General features: G+C 36.0%; 1 pseudogene across 1 annotated transcript in view; it reads right to left on the bottom strand.

Moving 5' to 3' along the window:
• Positions 1–11,014: 11,014 nt before the first annotated feature.
• LOC144966550 (matrilin-1-like) overlaps positions 11,015–20,789 on the bottom strand; it is a 16,152-nt pseudogene continuing 6,377 nt past the window's right edge. The window contains exons 3-9 of the transcript XR_013644235.1: positions 19,897–19,930; positions 17,669–18,250; positions 17,106–17,159; positions 15,318–15,415; positions 13,884–14,348; positions 12,714–12,746; positions 11,015–11,725 (exon numbers count right to left, since the gene is read on the bottom strand). The product of XR_013644235.1 is annotated as a matrilin-1-like (transcript). The remainder of the gene's footprint in view (positions 11,726–12,713; positions 12,747–13,883; positions 14,349–15,317; positions 15,416–17,105; positions 17,160–17,668; positions 18,251–19,896; positions 19,931–20,789) is intronic.

Here is a 20,789-nt window from a genome sequence, read left to right as displayed (position 1 = left end):
GGAGGCCGACACCAGAGTCGCTTGGGACGAGGAGAGGTGGACAGAAGTGGAGGCTAAACATGGGATCGGAAAATGGAAGATGAACAACGCTGTTGACCGAACCCGGGACTCAGAGATTTGGATAAAGTGAATATTGAGTGAGCCCGGGGCTATATGAGGTAGGCATCAATGGGAAGTGAACCCAGAACTGTGTGAGGTAGTAGATACCAGCTGGGGGTGAACCCTAACAATGAGGATGGGCACCAATGGGGAATGATCAAAGGACTATAGGATGAGTGGTTGACACCAGTGGGAATTGAACCCGGAACAAGGGGAGGTGGACATAAGTGAGGAATAACCCTTAGACTATGGAAGATGCACACCAGTGGGGAGCGAATCCGAGACTCAGAGAGGTGAAACCAGTGGATCGTGAGTGAATCCAGGGCTATGAGAGGTGGATACCAGTGGTGAGTGAACCTCGGACTGTGAGATATGGACTCTACTAGGAACTGAACCCAGAGATACGAAAGAAGACATCCAGTGGAGATGAGAACACCTGGAGCGCACACCAGTGAGGGATGAACCTGGAATAATATGTTTACATCCTGTGATCTTAGCATTCGAAATTCCATAGTCCCGAGCTCTCTCCCACTGGTGCCGATCTCAGCTAGTCTATGGATTACTTTTTACTGGTGTCCATTTCTCATTTGTCCCGGGTTTATAGGTTTCTATCTTTTATAGTTGTATAGATTTCAGTGGATTTCGGTATTCTGCAGTACCCGGTAAAACATTTTTTTGCTATTTTTAATTTTCCAGGATTTTATATTATTATTTGGTCTTTTACGACAGTATTTGCAAGGCTTATTTGAAACTCGAATCATTATTGATTAAGTATTGATAATCCATTTATATCTTTATATCCTTGTCGTTTCTATCTAACCTCTTTTTCTGGCCTGTGAAGAATATAAAGGCATTGTCCATGACGCGAAAATAAAACAATAACATTGAATTTAAATCAGGATCTTGATAGTTCAGTTGGTAGAAGACTAGCTTACAAAGAAACATGTATTGGTCCCAGGTACAATCCAGATTCTTTTAGATGGGCTTGTCAACCAAACTGTGATATGTTTGATCTTTGCGTTAGATTAACGTCCTACCAAAAAGGCCGAAAGCAATTCGTTGGCTCCATAAATGTTGTTATTCGGAGGAGTATTTTTTTTTACTCAGTGTAGTGAAGAAGCAGAATTCCTGGCTCTGTAATGTCCAACGATTAAAAATACGTTATTATTTCTTTCGTAAATTCGTTACACGCATTGCTCTCCTTGCGTCTATTTCCACATCTCAACCGTATAAGACTCACAATCAATCTCGAGGGAAACAGAGCTTGAAATGTTTTGTTGAAAGACTCAGAGTCATATTGATTGTAATGCGATTCAGTAATAAGCTCACCAGAGTTTTACCCACCAACAGAATCGCAACCAACACATGAAATGGTGTGTAGTTTTTAACTACAATAATAGCCTATTAGTATAAGAGGCAATTTAATGTTATTTTATCATCTCTCTGGCGATATAAAAAGAAAACCAAAGAGCTTAGTGATGCTGAGAGAGAGAGAGTGAGAGAGAGAGAGAGAGAGAGAGATTATGTGTGTATTTGTGTGTGTGTGTGTGTTAGAGAGAGAGAGAGAGACACACACACACACAGAGAGAGAGAGAGAGAGAGAGAGAGAGAGAGAGAGAGTATTCATAAAATAATTGAATTTCGCAACAATAACATCCTTTCTGGAGGGAAAGTAAGTCCATTAACAAATCCAAACCTGATTCCTGTGAACCACAAAGTTAGTTTTTAGAATGCCATTGAAAAGGCAAACAATACAATTTCCATTTCCCATCAATAGCTTTCAGCTAGACTCTTTTCATTTTCCGTAGCCCTATCTCTTTTCTTCATTCAGCAGATGTCTAGGGACTTTGTTTTCAGTATGCTTGTGTGTAGCTGTGCATATTATATTCAAGGTTTATGTTGGAAATTGGCTAGGGCATTGAGACAAAATGGATTCGGCGCAGCCCAAATTAAATTCAGGGGGAACACCGAGTAACTCAATTGTCTTGTTTTGTCCAACAAGACGTGATGGGCCCTTTTAAAACAGTGAAACAAGAACTGACGTTTCATTTTTGTAAAAGCATCCCCCCGCCCCCCCCCCAAAAAAAAACAAAAAAAAACCAAACAAATTAAAAAAAAAAAAACAACCAAAAACCCCACCAAAAAAAAAATGGATTGTCCCTCCATTACACATCAATAAATAATGAGGTCATAAACCAAATCTGAAACGAATAATTTAAAAGAACGTAATTTTTTAAATTTTAAAGAGAAATTTTTCTTGATTACTTTTGGAAAACGTTCTTATTATTCGAAAAAGCCCAAATTATGTCCACAAAACCAAACACATTGGTACATAATATATTTCTCCAGGGGGTCCTGCCTGGTAGATCAATTGGTAAAGCACTCGTTTCACACGTAAAGGGACGGAGATCGACCCCAGGTGAAGTCATGATAATAATACCCCCCCCCCTTCTCCCTCTGTCCATCTAACTGTGATCTGGCGGAAAGTACGTTGTCCTATCAAAAGGGTAGCAAACATTTGCTATTGTCCGTTTCACGTTATAGAAACTGGGATAAACTCCAGACTTTATGTGCCATTTTGGCGCTGAAGGACTACTGTAACATTTCTTTAATCAGCCATATTCACTTAAATTTCATTTAGTACAGTATAAGTCGCCTTTTTGTCTATTTTTTGTTGTTGTTTCAAACATACGGAATAGTATAGGTATGTATGTCTCTGTGATCACAGCCAAGTAACTTTTATAACTAATTTGAAAGAGACAATTTGCCTCCAATAACTACCGGTATACATACCTTTTCGCTCACTGTGGCCTATAAGTGACTTCCATTCAAGTTCTCGTTGACTCATTTTCACAAAGGATGAAACGATATTGCTGACTTCTACTCTTTCGATCCTACATTCTCAGAATGCAAGTCCAATAATGTGTATTGCATATTTGAACAAATAGGTGAATAATGATAATATATATAGTGGTGGAGTACTCGAACCACAACGCAAACGGACAGATTTATAGTCCATATAGACTTGGGCTATTTTGGGTACTTTGAGGTAGATTATCAAGACTTGAGCTTTTATATAGCGCGATGTCCACTAAACGTGCCCAAAGCGCTTTAGGTACAGGGGGTCCCTCGCCAACAACACCACTTAACATGAAGGACAAGACGTAAGGCGATATTACAATCTTTTCGGATAGAGACAACTCTGTTAACGGCCAGCAAGTAATCATTTTACACCTGAGTACAGTGGGAGAATGTGAGTAAAGAACCTTTTCCAAGGACTCAACTATACGCCGAGTGAGGCTCGAACCTAGGACCCTCCAATCCAAAAGCGAGTGTCATACCACAAGACCACATAGCCGCACAAATCCAAACTCGCTGAAAGATCAGGTATGCGGACTGAATATTAGTGAAAAATGAATAAGGATTTATTATTAGAATAATATAGAACGCGTGGGACTGGCGGATGCAATGACAACAATAGCAGCTTGGATGAGGACAATTTGGTAAAGGATCCGTCTGGGCCCCGGGTTGGATCGATAATACATGAATGTGTGTACGAGTCTTGGAGTGTATCGGAGGTCCTTTGTTGTTTGTGATGGAATGAAGGGACGTTGTAATGGTCGGTGAGAGAGGAAGTTAATGTCTTCGTGAATATTTTGATGGTTGGGCTTGTGATTGCTGCTGTTGTGGTGTCAGAAGAGGTAGTAGTGGTGGTGATGGTGATGAAGGTAATGGTTTGTGATATCGTGGTAATTTTTTATAACTGCGGTGGTGGTTGTTGACAATGTGTTAGCTGTCGTGATGAGGGCGGTGAATTAAGTAGTGGCGTATTGTTACCGCCTCTGAAAAAAATTTGGCCAAAAAACTTGTTTTTCAAAGATCGATCGATTAGCTAATAACATGCATGTCATTGTTTCGTTAAAAGGGGAGAGCGAGGGAAAGGCAGGCACCCCAAGAAGCTTTCTCCCTCCTTCTGTGAACTGAGAAAGTACCTTTCAAAAATATTACCATGTCTTTTTTTCTTTAATCAACTGTCCATTCTTTCTTTCTCTGTTTATTTTTTAAAAATCTTTCAGATAGATTGTAAGAGTGCTTTGCATCATTGATCTTTTTTTTTTCAACAGATAACACATTTGAAGAGTGTTTTTGCTTCTTTTTTTTTTTTTTTGGTCAGAACGCGGGATTTCTTCAAAATGTTGCTCCACTCGATAGAGATTGGTGTTTCTCATGCTATTTAGTTGTCTCTTATAATTTTCTATCTTAACAGCAGGACATAATCAGGGTTTCATGAAAGGGGCGATAATCAAATTTTACTGGGGAAGACTTTGTCTTGAAATGATAACACGAGTTATCTTTCTTATTTTGCACCTGCCTAATTGCATTTATATCATGATACAGGAGCGATAACGACAACGGTGCCAGAGTTTATCCGGGTTTTTTTTTTATAGCGTTAAATAGCAACAAATTGTTACTCCAACCAAGATGTGACGCTGTATCTGCCCTTTGTGGTTCACACAGAGAATTGACGACTATAAATGTACCATTAAAAAACTCTTAATCGGCTCGATCCCATTCCGTGTGTAGATGAAACATCCGTTATGGGCAGCGCGGCACAGCTGTATGCTTCTCGTCTAGTACAGGCTGTTTTCTCCCTTTGCGCTGTATGGCCTTGATAAAGCCAATAGGCTTCAACAGTCATGACGTCACTTCCGTTGTAGTGACGCATAGTAACTTAGTAACTGTATCCAGAGGAGAAAAGCATTATAAATCTGATCATGTTTCGACTTTTATACATTCTGATCACATGACATGTGGATAAGTTCTAGCCAGCATGAAGAATAAAAAGTACCGATTTTCTTTGTTTAGAACCAAGTTGCTCATTGCTGGGCTGACGTGACATCAGACTATTGAATCCAATTCTCCTTCGGTCATTTGGCAGCGTTTTGCTGACGCCCGGTTCACTCCAGTCTACCAGTGGAATGGATCGGAAAGACAAATAAATGTCACCTTGGGGATGAATTAAGGGAATCCTTATCTAACTTATCTTTATCCACATTTCAAAATATAAACATTTAAAAAGAGCATTTTAATTAACCCTCCATATTCTTGTACTTCATTTTGCTTCATTTATTCTTCTATCAGTGTCAAATTGATTTAATGTTCCATTATATACATTGCAATTTGTCCAATAAATATGCAAATAGATCGACAACAAGAAAAAAAAAGTAATCATTCAAAGCCATGAAGCTTAGGAAGCCGGAACCTATCTCGGTTTCTATGGCGTGAAACGTACAATAGCAATTGCTAGTCTATCTTAAAGTACTTTCCGCCAGATCGCACAGACCCAGCTACCCAATCACTGCTAGGTGGACAGGGAGGGTCAGAAAAAAATCTTGAATGCACCCGGGATCGATCTTGGTCCCTTGGCGTGTGAAGCGAGTGCTCTACCAACTAAGCTATGAGGAGCCGCAGTAAGAAGAAAGCCAGAGTGAAATTCCGTTTTCTGTAGCGTTAAATGTTCAGTAATAAGATTACATACTCATCACTTAAGTACGGAAGAAAAAGAGGCGATCTTATACACCTATATAGAATTGTCCATGGTCTGCATAACTTTCAATATGAGCATTAAAAAAATTTTCTTTGGTCATATTCACCCGAGGAGATACATTTTAAGATATCCATCACCAGAAGTTCTACCTATGTTCGACAGAACTCATTTATCCAACTTACTGTCAGGACATGGAATGCACTTGATTTTAATACATAAAATCCTGAAACGAGAAATGCTTTCAGAAAGTTAGTTAATAGAGAACTCAATAGAAAACGTATACGATAATGAGATGTGTTTTTTTTCAGAAATATGCTTATGCTCAACAGTAGGTCTGTGATGAAAATTTATTTATAATGCACCAACTTGACCTTTTGTTTGTATATACAATTTTGTCTAGTTATAATGTCCATGTATCAATTTGATCTTTACTTTTGTCTGTTTTTATTATATATTTATATTTTCAAAAACAACAGGATATTTAATGTTCTTTTGAGCCATGTAACCCTTAATGATAATAATTATGTTTAATAATGTATTCCTTTACATTACGGATAACACTCATCATCCATCGTGGCTTGCATTCTTGAGCAAGTTGGTCACCTGTCTCCACGTATCACAATTCTCTGCGGTGTGCTTGAAGTCTGCCTTGCTATTAAAATCACTTTTGGCGATTCTTTGAATATTATTTTACTTTATATGTTACAAAGTTCCGGTGATAAGACGCAATCTTACTCCCTTCTTGATGTTAAAGAATTCCGATGTTTCGTTTTCAAGTTTGGCACACGCTGTTTGATTCCAGTCTAAATTTGTCACAATTTGAAGGTCTTTACTGTCTACACCGGTCTTTTCTAAGATTTTGATGAGCGTATCGTGTTGTACTGAATAAAATGCATTTAAATAATTAATGAAGCATAGATAAAGTGTTTTTTTTTTCTCGATTGACCGTTGCATTATTGTTTTCAATGTAAAAATTGCATTTACCGTATCATTTTCTTTAACAAAACCAAACTGCTCGTCACTTAACCTCTGGAGAGATCTTGCTCCTCATTCTTTTCATAAGTAGGTTATTCTTAATATAACTTTGTGGTCTGGCTCCTTATGTTGATTGTTCTGTGTTGGTCACAATCAATGGTTCCTTAGTTTTTTATTTGGGAAAAGTAATGAATACTTAAAACATTATGCAGCTCACCTTTTTCATATAATATGATGTTAAAGGCTTTTGTCAGAATGTCTATTCCCAGATCGTCGAGGGGGTCAATCAATTCTATTGATCTTGGATAACACTACTCTACCTAAAAATAATAAAAATAACGTTCCAATAAATCTAACAGGGTGCTCAATAGTGTTGGCCTCAATATGGATTCGAAAACCATATTTGAGTCTGATGTACTCTACAAAAATGAACTATCGGAACCATATCTAATGGTAGATATCAAATTGGACGCATTACGAGATTAAAATCGCGTTGTTTGAAACGGGTCCCAATCCACTGAATAGAGAGCAACCCAATATTTCAAGGCATACTTTGCATGTAAAGGATAATATTTAGAACTCATAATGTTCCATTGTAGAGTTTGTTTTGAAAAAAGCATTACCTATCTGAAAACACAGACCATTTTTCGGCTCGATTAGTTTACGACACAATTCTGATCGGTTTATGGTAAATAATATTCAAACATTCGACTTACAACTTAGATAACGATTTTATCATGATAATAGCATTTCTTCTGTTTTCAAGGCAATTCTCTGGTAGATAGTTTTTCGAGATCAATATTTACCAAACATGTAGGTCATAAACCTGTATATATTTTACCTGTTTGATGAACAATGAAACCTTGTTTCTTCGCTTTAAATTTCAAACAATACGGGGTACAAACTATCAGGAGCGTGAGCTATCGTGTCCCCAATATTGTTTTAAAGCAGAAGATTTAAAAAATTAGAAATTATCCACTTACTTTCTTATAATCTAGATCCTGAACATTTTCAACTGTTTGAGATTTAATGATATTTCAGATGTCTTACTTTTTGCTAGCGGGGGAGTGGAGTCTCTTAAAATAAACATTTACATGGCATATCTTTCATCACTTGAAGAGTATCAGGCAGTGGCTTCTTATCAAACATCTAACTACAACATCTGTTTTCGTTTTTGCTTTATTATAAACGTAAAATGCTATACAACATTGGACGGGAATGGATGCGATTTTATAAAGATAATGATGAAAGGAGATGGATGGACATTTAAAGTAATATACAATAGAATGACTCTGGAAATGATGGTTGCGGTGGTAATTGTGATGGCATTGTTGATGGTAATGTTGATGATGATGATGATGATGATGATGATGATGATGATGATGATGATGATGATGATGGGGGCAGCGTGACTAAGCGGTACGGTCTTTGCTTCGTACCGAGTTCGATCACACGCCATTGCGCTGTGTGACCTTGAGTAAGTCATCTCGCCCTAGCTCAATTTTGCGGCGCTGCACTGCGGCTGACGCCTGGGTTACTTCAGTCTTCCCTAGGAATAGACCCTAGAGACAAATTTCCCCTATGGGATGAATAAAGGGAATTTTATTTTTATTTTTTTATGATGATGATGATGATGATCATGATGATGATGATGATGATGATGATGATGATGATGACGATGAAAATTTTGACGATGATTATGATGATGACGAAGATAATGACAATGACGAAAAGTATTCATGACTAGCATTAGATTCAAATTATACCAAAAAAATGTACATATCAATATTATCACAATGAAAATATTTACATTAACATAAATACAGTTGAATTTTTACACACTAAATATACATAATCTTTGGTTTAGCACCTAGGAATCAAGAGTAAACATTTCAATACGAATATTGATGAGATTTCAAAACATAACAAAATATATTATGTGTGTTGGCCTATGAAAAGATATCAGATTATGTCACCCCACATGGATTTTGAGATTATGTTATTTTGTCAATCTGAAATTATCCCTGATCATAATGGGCTTTAACTTTTGTCAATACCTTCGCTAATTTTGATATATGGTTAGTTAAATGTAGCTGGGTACAAAAGAAAATCAACATAAAAATAACAGAATCATCAACATGAAATCATTTAAAAAGAAATATTCATGTGCACAACAGCTAACAGTGTTGGGGAAATACTAGTCAAATGAGATCGTGAAAAATGCTTTTTTGGTCAAATTTTACGCTGATTTTAAAGCAATATCACTTGTATTAACCTATTGTTTAAAATATAAAGACACAACAAACAGAAGCCTGCTTTTAGGAAACGAAAGATAAATGGTTAAACTATCGTTTTTAAAGAAATACCATTATGGCTACAGAGTGCTATTTTTTACCGTTCTAGTCCTCTAGCTCAAAACTAGGTTCAGCGACATTTGGTATGTCTTCCCAGGCCAACACACAATGTCAGATATTGTGTCATTAAAATGCATCGCGTTCTTAAAATGCCCAATTGTCACAACTTATTTGATAATACGTGCAAGTCTTTGATATAAAAGAACAAAAAAGTAATTTTGTTCATTAAAAATAAAAGTAGTATTGCAGGCTTTTTCAAGTTTTCCAAGAATATACGTGAAGGACACATAAAAACCTGGACAAAATTGCCTACGACACAGCAGAGATACAGACAAAGACTTTGACATTTGATCAATATAAAATTGGAATTTCGTTAGAAACAAAAAATTGACCTATATCTTTTGAATAAAACATTTAAGAATCACAACTAATATTTTATACGCATTTTTAACCCAACATCCAGTCTTTAAATTCTATGTAATCAACTTAAGGCCCCATTTTTTTAGTTTCTTTTTTTCCAAATCTTCCTATGTTTAATATATTATAGGTTTATATCAATATAAATGACTGCGATTAAGTACAAAGCATGGAAAAAGAACTCAGGGATATCACCCACAGTATCAACTTAACTGACAAACCATGGAGAAACTCGTATTTCAACATTTGGCCGAAAACTCATCCTTCAAATATCGATTCCCTCATTTTCTGGCCAAATATGTAAATACGTGTCTTTTCCTAGTACGACAGTTAACTTATTCCACAAAGTTTGATAATGAGGACTTTAAGCTGTTTTCTTGTACCACATCACTTATCAGTAACAAGACCACAACAATTTTGATTAACACACGTGTGAATATGTACTCATATACTCGTAATACATTTCTTTCCAGTTCGAGGCCGAATGACGATGTCTAAAAATAATTCGAGTTTTATCAATTTAAAATACGCCCTTAATTTGAAATAAAATATAACTGCATTAAACAACTAAAAACAGCTTGTAAACTGACTGTAGATTTTTACTATTAGAAAGTATTGACTTCTTCTGCCTTCATTAGGCAAAATATTATAGTAGACCCTTTTTGGCTACCAACACGTTTGATGTTTTAACACATCACTACAGAAAATAAAGGAATAAGAATACGTTTTGAACCATTATTATTAATCTTTTTCAAAGTCATATGTATTCTGTTTTTGGTCTTTTCGTTACTTTGAACATGAAGATCATAGCTTTTTGTAATAACCCCAATGAGTTGATGACACTATAATTATTCTAGATTTCCAGTTGATTGAATTTTGCCTTCTGATTGCACAACTTAAATATTCAACTTTTGCTAAGTGGAGTTGAATAATTGTGCAATATATAGTAGTTCTCTTTGATTGATTTCTCGCTGGGACCGAAAGCTATTGGCACTATTTGACGAGTGAGAAGCATTCACATTTAAAAGCCTATGTTAAAATATGTAATATCATTTGACAGAAGAAAACAAGCGTTACAAAGAAATCGCTTATTTTGCTTGATTTCTGGTGGATCTACATCGCAGTATTCCAACAGCGTATTATATCAGAAATATACAAGTATAAATTAAGCACACATAGCATAATCTGGTCATGTCTATGCCCTACATAAATGCAATTATCAATATTGAGAAATAGTTCACGCCTCTCTATCTGTCTGTCTGTCTCTCTTCTCTCTCTCTCTCTCTCTCTCTTTCTCTCTCTCTTTCTCTGTATATATATATATATATATATATTATATATATATATATATATATCCATCTTGTGTGTGTGTGTGTGTGTGTGTGTGTGTGTATGTATGTGTATTTCTCTCACTATACAGGATTAAACAATCACAACTTACGCTCTCACACAGGCATTCGTATAAAAATTTGCTCTAGAAGAAAGATCATGCATCGTATTTCTTTCTGTTTCTCTCTTCTTTTCTCCGCCCAACGCCTCTCTCTCTCTCTCTCTCTCTCTCTCTCTCTCTCTCTCTCTCTCTCTCTCCCACTCTTTCTCTCCTTCTGTCTCTTTTCTCTCTTACTACCTCCGACACAGAAATCATTTACCCTGGCTCCATAAGAATCTTAACATAATATCATGTCACAACCTTTTCTCTTTCCCCTTATACAACTTTATGTCATCAACCTGTCAGAATAACAATATCGTATAAACAGGCTTTCCTACTCGCACAATTTGTTTATTATTTCATGCACAAGTTCATCGCCATTATCATCATCCCCTTCCTGCTTGTGAATAATGAGATTTTCATTCGCAGGATGAGTTGCTAAAAATAAAGCCTGATTTGAGTCAAAATTGCGACCCAAACCCACCACGACTATGCGTACCCCTGATTTTTTCAAGAACGTGGACTCAAAACTAGCGCCCAGAATATTTTTCAAGTCTGACTCGAGGAAAAGAAATACGACTCTTTTATGAGACCAATCGTCGTCCCAAACTCGCCTCGCTTTTTTCAGTAACAGTTGTGCAGCAGATCTTTTTGAGCCTGGGTCCAACTTTGTGATGAAGTCGTCCTTTTTCCAATCATCCGTTAATTTGATGTCGTGGAGTTTTCTTGACTTGGAAGCTTCTCGGATAACTCCAAATCTCAGATTACTGGATACAAGATGCTCTGATTCGATGACGTCAGAGATGGTGTTGATTACGATGTTGTGGTAGTGGAGACTTAGTGAGGTGGTGTCGTAGATGAAAACAGCGTCAGTAAGCGTTGATGGGCACAGCTTGGGTTCTTCTAGAAAGACAAAAGTTAATGTAATATTAGATCCGCTATATTATGTTAAACATGCAAATGCAAAGACATTGTCCAACGCAAATATATTTACAACCGCATGCAATTGTGAAGCTATTTTGTATTGTAGTATGACACTTGCCTTCGGATTAAAAGGTCCTGGGTTCGAGTCCCGCTCTGGTGGCGCATAGTTGAGTCTTTGAGAAAGGCTCTTTACTCACATTCTCTCACCGTACTCAGATGTAAAATTGAAACCTGGCCGTTAACAGCGGCCGAAATTTTTCCGAAATTTTTTATGTCGCCTAACAAGCGGTATGTCTCGTCCTACATGTTTAGTGCTGCTGTTGGCTAGAGACCCCTGTAAAGTGCTTTGAGCACGTTTTGTGGATATTGCGCTATATTATATATAAAATAAAAGCTCAAGCCCAATTTGTCAGTGTTACAAACGATATTGGTGACAGCTTATAAAGTATGCTTCAACTTTTTGTAATAAACAACATTTAATTCTATTTTGATTTGAGAGACGTTCTACCCCACAACAATGATACCATCCCAAATTGGAATATCATACTTGTAAACTAATACATGTGGGAATTTACCGATCTAGAATTGAAAAAAAAAAGATTCTTTGAAAATGCAATTAAAATAGCTTCATTATCAAGCAAACGAAACTAACCAATCGGGCATTTGTTTCGGTACGGAATGGAAGCTTTTCTTTGTAAGTCTTTTCCCCCCTTTTTTATAACTAATATCTACAAATCATTGGAGTAAAAAGCTAAGAAAAGTTACTGATTTTTGGTAAAATTATGAAATTGGACATTCGGTTACGTAGTGTGTAATTTCCTTCTTTTTTTTTTTTTTTACTATAGAGCAATTTTAATTCAACAACGAAAATGGAATAAATAGATCAAAAATGAGTAGGTAAAAATTTACAATCCATCATAAATCAAAATCAGTTTGATATATTTATGCTCAAGAGTATAATATTTACCTGGTCTGTCGTTGACTACCATCTCTTTCACAGCTGACGAAAAGATGGATAATAAAAAAAAACACATCAGAGACATAATCAAACTAAAGGAGCTAAAACGCAAGGTTTTAGACCGATGTGCACTTATCTGCAGGTCTGATAACCCAATTCATTATGAGCTCATTGTTGTGATGGAAATCTAAAAAAAAAAATAATGCTGCAAAATATTGTCATATTACAACAATGTTAAACTAGGCCCATAATTGCGTTCGGATATCAGACCTGCATAAATGCACACGTCGGTTTAGACAGTTTAAAAACGAAAATTTCTGTGCAAAGAAAATTTTATATAGTCAGTGAGCGCCTTCCAGCGTAAGCAAGACAATACACCAATGTATGTAAACATTAATCACGGATCCTACCATCTCAAACAATAGATACTTGTAACACAGTCATTGTTGTATTTGAGAAAAAAAATGTATGATACAGGGCGAAAGAAACAACATTAACAGAAGCCTTTTTGTCAAGTTTATAGACTTCAAATTTTAAATACATAATTATTAAGTGCGTATGGGGGGCAAAATAAAGTAGTGGAAAGTAGAAAGTCAATGATAAAGGTATGCTAACTGGGAAGAAATTAAGTCAGGTTTTGGTCTCACTCTTGCTCTACAGCATATCTTTCCGTTTCCACAAAGAAACATGTGTTCAGTTTCATAAAGAGTAGGACAAGTTATGGATTTTATAATGAATGAAAAGTCGTCGTTCAACAGTTAAGGAAAGAATTTAAAACGAAGAGAGGTAAGTCGGGAAGCAATAGAAGGAGGTATTTCTGCCATAAATCAGTCCGAATTTTTAACATTTTAACAACACATTTTACTTTTATTGCTTCTTGTCTTTGATAAGCACGGACAAATCAACCAGTTGACTGCCGTACTCTGAAAAAACTCGTATCAAGAAATTTGGCCAGAAGACGCCCTTCAAATATCGATTGATTTAAATGACCCTCATCTTGGTAAAAACTCTCAACTTAGGAAATGGTGAGGCCCCAAAGTTGAGGGTTTGGCCAAAATGAGGGTTATTAAAATTGATTGATATTTGATGGACGAGTTTCCTGGCCATTTGTTTAAATACTAGTCTTCCCAAAGCACTGTAGTCAATTGTTTAAAGAAGCAGGAAAATATAATGTCTCACCGTCGCATGTTTTAAGCACTAGAAGATCTTTTATCGATGTCAGGCCTTCAAAATCGTCCACATGGAAGACATATTTGTCATCGGGGTCACTAGCCATCGTCATGAGTTCCTGCGAATCTGTATTCCGACCAACCCAATGGTGAAAATGCGTATCCCATCTCTCTGAGCCCGCTTTGCCTCTGTCTTGGTCATGCCAGGTTTGTCCGATTTCCCATCGGTCAAGATGACCATAATCCTGGCACTGTTGGGCCTTTTGTTGTACTTGGTAAAACCGTATTTTCTAGTATGTCGAATGGCCTTTGCCGTGTTGGATCCTCCTAGAACAGGAACGACGTGGTCAAGTACCCTGTTGATGTGGGTTTTGGTCTGAGTGTCAGACAGCGATAGGACTTGAAAGGGTCTGTCTGTATACACCGTCAGGCCAACTCGGACAGCGTCCTGCCCTACGTTGAATGTGGATATCACCTGTTTTTTAAAAACAACAGCATATAATCATAATATTATGTGTTAAGCTTATACTTATAAAGATCCTGATTAATTGATAATACAAATTTTACTTATGTAACTTAAAAAGTTGAAGAGAACATCGAGTACTAAATATTTATATTGTCTGAATGCAAATTTACCTTGCCACAATCGGATCAACAGTATCCCATTTACTTTGGGTGAAAACTCATAAAATAGAGCTAGAAGTCTATATGGTAATGAATGAAAATGATAAACATTTATACCGCGCATCAATCCCTAAATGGACAGAGGGCTCAGAGCGCAATATTGAATATTAATATTTTTAAAAAAATAAGATAATGGATCCCATGACAATAAAAGACAACGTCTACTGTATTGCATCACTGCATTACAAATTGTCTCTTGCGTATCACATACACTGACATTAGACTATGCTGGTAGATACTTATTTCATTAATTTCGAAGTTATATCATATAGACATGTGTTTCACGCAAGGTCGCAACACAAATCAAAATGTATCTGGTGTGTAACCATAGTGTGCGTTCAAGTTAATTATTTTACTATCCCTCGCCAACATCTTAGTCGCCATCGTCGTCGTCGTCGTCGTCATCATCATCATCATCATTATCATCATCATCATCATCATCATCATCATCATCATCATCATCATCATCACCATCATCATCATCATCATCATCATCATCATCATCATCATCACCATCATCATCATCATCATCATCACCATCATCACCATCATCATCATCATCATCATCACAATTATAACGGATATTCTTTGGAGACTCTGGTTTAGGTCTCGACAGTCTTTTCAATCCATCAACAAAAATGAAGAAAATGTCTTGCCAAAAAAATAAGATAATGGTGTTAATTGATTACTCTGCATCAAAATTGGCACCAGGTCAACCATAGGTATATCGAATTAAGATCACAATTTTATTAAGACTCACATTTCTAACCAGACCAATATATTTGACGAAGTCAGGCCTCCAAATACTGTTAGAACTATCCATTAGAAAGAAGATGTCTGCAGCCTTTTGTCTGCACTCTGAAGATGAAAGAAACAATAAAAGATAAATCTTATAATATATTTGTTTATATTAAAATTGCAGATATCTTTAATACGCATACGATGTAAGTTGGTAATAAATCAAATTCGACCTGCAAATGGTTACAATGTTCTAACGTAGGAGAACCGCGATCCTTGATTGTAAATAGTCAGTGATTTGTCATAGTGCATTATAGAATAGCAGAGTGCATATTTCTCCCTCTGCTGCTATTACTCTTTTTCCCTCATCATCATCATCATCATCATCATCATCACCATTATCATCATCATCATCATCATCATCATCATCATCATCATCATCATCATCATCACCATCATCTTCTTCTTCGTCTTCTTCTTCTTCTTCTTCTTCTTCTTCTTCTTCTTCTTCTTCTTCTTCTTCTTCTTCTTCTTCTTCTTCTTCTTCTTCTTCTTCATCTTCTTCTTCATCTTCTTCTTCTTCTTCTTCTTCTTCTTCTTCTTCTTCTTCTTCTTCTTCTTCTTCTTCTTCTTCTCTCTCTCTCTCTCTCTCTCTCTCTCTTTCTCCGTTTCCGTCTTTCTATCTGTTGTTTTTGAGACTTTGAATTACATAATTAGTGGTAATAATGAATCTATATTCCAATCCCATGGCCATGGATAGCAGAATGACAAGCTCCGAGTTCTTATCACAGATTTTGGCAAGTCGGGGCTCTGGCACTCGGCACCACCCTAAGTTATCTCGACATTCAAACAGATAGAAGCCTACTTGTAGACAGTGTAGGGCTGGCAAGCATGGTTGTTTCAAAATTCCAATACTAAATATTTTATAGGAGAAACGTTATCATCATATAAGAATACAACGCATGGATTGATAATTGGAAGCCCGAAATATTTTTTTACCACTATTCCCAGAGAAGTGTGTCCTGAATCAAAACATGACTTAATTTCTTATTAAAACTAGCATTAGCAAACTATCCACTAAATCTGCTTAAAGCGTTTCACAAGGGATCCAACAACAGTGAATATAATATGTAGAACGAGACATGAAGCCTATATAGAGCTGTTACAATTTCTTTTCATCAGAGACAACGCTCATACCGATCGTGGTATCTTACAACTAAAGTATGATTTGAAAATGAGATTTAAGAGGATTCTTCCCCAAGTATCAATTTTCAAACTGCCTACAACGGGACTGGAATCTTCGCACTCGGGATGCAAGAATACAAATCCGCATCTATATCTACAAATGACAGAAATGACTGAATTCAAAAAATTCGATTCTTCACTCCATAATAATATCCCGACTACTTTTACATCAAAAATAAAAACGTTGCAAAGTGATGTAGTTATATCTCCTTATTGTAGTCGTAGTTTTCAGGGTAATTGGACATATATTTTGTAAAATGGTATTCAAAGTGTATGGCATGTTAATCATGTTATTTGAACGGTCTTAGTTTGTTTAATGAGCATATGGAAACTTTGGCAGCACGGTCTCTACTTTGCCTCTATCACTTTGAGTGAATAGCTTGATTATAAAATATCACCAAACGTCTTATCATAACAAAAATAAATTACTCGTGGCAAGCAAAAGGCAAAAGAAACATAATGTCAAGCGTTTAATTGGGATTGATACAAGAAACGAATTAAAAATACAATAATATGATGGATACAGTGCGTGGTAAGAATGCCCTATTGATTAGACTTGACTTACCTAGTAAGGTTTGACTTGCATCCGATGACTTGTGTGCTGCGTCGTGTTGGGGTTCTGGCAAAAACAATACATTTGGCATCAGATGGGAAATTTAAGCTTCAAATGGCAAATACACCAACAACCAAAGCTTTTCAATGAGAGCAGAGGATTTGTTATCTAATCTTTGAATTAACGTTTAAAATCATCTAATGAGTCAGTCATATTGTTAGTCATTACCTTCTTATTCGAAAAATGTAAGACTAATTCTTGTAAAAACACTAACTTACGGCAATTTTGAATATTTACCATTTATTATTTATGACCTTATTAGCATTATATTACAATTTTACAATATAAAACTTTCACACTTACTTATATTGGTTTGACTCAACAACAATCTTAGAGGTGAAAATAATACGTACAGGATAGTTCACTTACAAAATACACAAAGGACGAAATATAAGGTACATTAAGATGTCTGTCTGATAATATCTTTTAAAGACATGCTTCCATACCAGTTATTCTTTTACAACAATTCAATCAAGAAAACTTTAAAATTCAATTAAAACTGCCTTTCTACTCACCCTCACATGTTGCATCAGTAAGAGCTGCCTTGATTCCTGACAGCGATTTGTAGTTCTCCACATGAAACACGTGATCTTCTTTGGGGTCGCTGGCCATTCCACTCAGCTCTTCCCCCTCCGTCTTCGGTCCCACACCGATACTAAATATCTCAACACCATTCTTTTTCGCTATTGATGCTTCCAGTAATGTCTTCTTCAAGTTCAACGCAAAGCCATCAGTAATCAGAACCAACTTCCGATTTGCCCATGGTCTTCCCCCATTTTCCTCTTTGAACATTTGAGAATGGACGAACCTAATCGCCTCCTCCGTATTAGTTCCACTATTCATGTGCTGGATTTTATCCACGGCTCTTTTCAGCCGACCTACCTCCTGGAACCCGTTTAGAGGGATTTCCATGCGCACTTTCGATCCAAATGAGACCACACCAAGTTGCATGTGATTTTCTCCAATAGTGAAGGAGTCAGCGAGATTCTTCAGGAATGATAACTGTTGTTTGAATTCCCTTGATCGGATGCTGAACGATGAGTCGATGGCGATGACGACATCTGATACTTGACGAAAACATCGATCTCTGCCTTCACCTGATGGGGAACCAGAGAAGAAAAAAATAATAATAGATCTTTAATGGTGAAAAATGGTTGATGTATTACTCCAAAACAATATTTTGTAGGAATGGCTTACGTGATAAAAATAATAAAAGATAGGAACCTTTGAGTGAATTTCATACGTCTTCAAAAGACATTGGACGGACATATTTTCTTGAAATGGCATAAACAAACATCTAACATCTCTGGTTATTTCAACTTAAAAATCACGTTTGGCACTTGGTCTACCCCAACATGATATCATTTTGAGATGAGTGATCAATCACAAATGCCCACCGTGTAGACTGTCGCATCAGTAAGATATATAACAATGTAAGATTTTGGAAGGTCCAAGAGCAAGATCATACAGTTTTGCAGACAGATCCCTTTCAAAATTTGAACCGAAGACTTGGAACTCCCTGCACCAATCTGTCAGATCTTCAAACATCGATGTGATCTTTAACCAGTTAAATATCGTAATCTGAAAAACCATGTATTTAAAGTTTGGCTAGAAAACTTGTCATTCAAATATCGATCGGTTTAAATGAATGTCGTCTTGTAAACACCCCTCAAACACGGAACTTATGAAGCCACAGGTTTGAGAGTTTTTGACAAGATGAGGGCTATTTAAATCGATAGATATTTGAAGGACAAGTTTTCTAGCCAACACATAGCTTTTCAGAGCACGGCAGTTAACTGGTTAAGAATTGACTCGAGGGATAACTTTATACCAAACATGTGAACATCTTGATGGCAGACTAATTAGTTTCTCTACTCTTCATTACTCTTTTTATCTAATGTATCCTACAATAATTAGTAATTGACATTGTGTCTTGTTAGTGTGTCTTATTTGTGTGAAGCTCTTTGAGATTTTGATGGAAAGTAAATAAGACACTTAACTGTTATCATTATCATCATCATTTTATTAGTATTAATAATTAATTATTAGTATTAATGTCATAGCTAATTTTATCATCATCATCATCATCATTATTATTATTATTATTATTATTTTTATATTATTATTATTATTATTATTATTTTAATATTCTTCTTCTTCTTCTTCTTCTTCTTCTTCTTCTTCTTCTTCTTCTTCTTCTTCTTCTTCTTCTTCTTTTCTTCTTCTTCTTCTTCTTCTTCTTCTTCTTCTTCTTCTTCTTCTTCTTCTTCTTCTTCTTCTTCTTCTTCTTCTTCTTCTTTTTCTTCTTCTTCTTCTTCTTCTTATTATTATTATTATTATTTTATTATTATTATTATTTTTATTATTATTATTATTATTATTATTATTATTATTATTATTATTATTATTATTATTATTATTATTATTATTATTATTATCATCATTATTATTACTATTATTCATTATCATTATCATCAACATCATCACCCTCATCATCATCATCATCATCATCATCATCATCATCATCATCATCATCATCATCATAATCATCATCATCACCAAAATCATAATCACCACCATCCCCCTCATCATAATCGTTTACAAACATCACTAGAACTAAAAGGAGCTGCGACTTAATACTGATGTCTGCATAACATGCATATCTGCAGGAGAACATCTTTAAAATTCTAATTAAAATTTCTTTAGTTAATGAGCCTAAAGTATTTTTAAAAGAAACACTCACCTTTTATGTGAACAATGCCCGTTACAAAGAAACACTGAAACATAAAAAGAAAATTGAATTGTAAATATAGAAACCATCATGGCCGACGTGAACTTATTTGCAGGTCTGAGAATCCAATTCCTTATGGACTCATTGTTGTGGCGTGAAATCTCAAAAAAAAAAAGACACATAATATTATCCATTACAACAATGTTAAACTGGGCCCATAAGCGGGTTCGGATGTCAGGCCTGTATATATGCACGGCGATGGTGACTATTGAAAATTTCTCATAAATTAAGACGACAGAAAAAAAGTCATTTTAGGCGCTACAGTGATTGTAACTTTCATGGTGTACCAGAATCTCACCAATTCAGGCCAGATCTTTCGATTTTTCATGCCGTTTGTGATTTCTCTTCTTCGATGTTTAACTCCATTTTCAGTATTTTTTCTAAAATGGCAGGCTTACCCAGCAGAAAAATTGATTTGTTAAATTCAAACAATCTCTCTTCAAAACAACCTTATGTTCTTATTAATAAAGCAAAGATCATTTTGATGTGCAAAAATAAATCTGAATAAGAAAAAATGTATATTGTGTCGTAACAAATGTGACGATTTTTCTGTAGGTGGTAAGGAGAGGGTTAAAAGTACTCTTGAAGAGAAAATGGAAATGGATTGGTCACACTCTTAGAAAACCGACAACAAGCATCACTCGGCTTGCTCTGATCTGGAATCCAAAGGGCAAACGAAAGAAGGTCCGGCCAAAGAACACCAGGAGAAGAGATTTAGAAACAGATACCCAGCGTTCGGGACAGACGTGGAGAGGTTTGGAAGCGATGGCACAGGACAGAAAAAAGTGGAGGACCTTCGTTGATGGCCTGTGCTCCTGGAGTAAGTAATTGCCGTAGTCTGGAAA

The sequence above is a fragment of the Berghia stephanieae genome, chromosome 2 (assembly GCF_034508935.2).
Source record: "Berghia stephanieae isolate SIO BIC M18660-M18661 chromosome 2, UCSD_Bste_1.3, whole genome shotgun sequence".
Lineage (NCBI taxonomy): Eukaryota > Metazoa > Mollusca > Gastropoda > Nudibranchia > Aeolidiidae > Berghia > Berghia stephanieae.
This window is presented reverse-complemented; position numbering and strand designations above follow the sequence as displayed.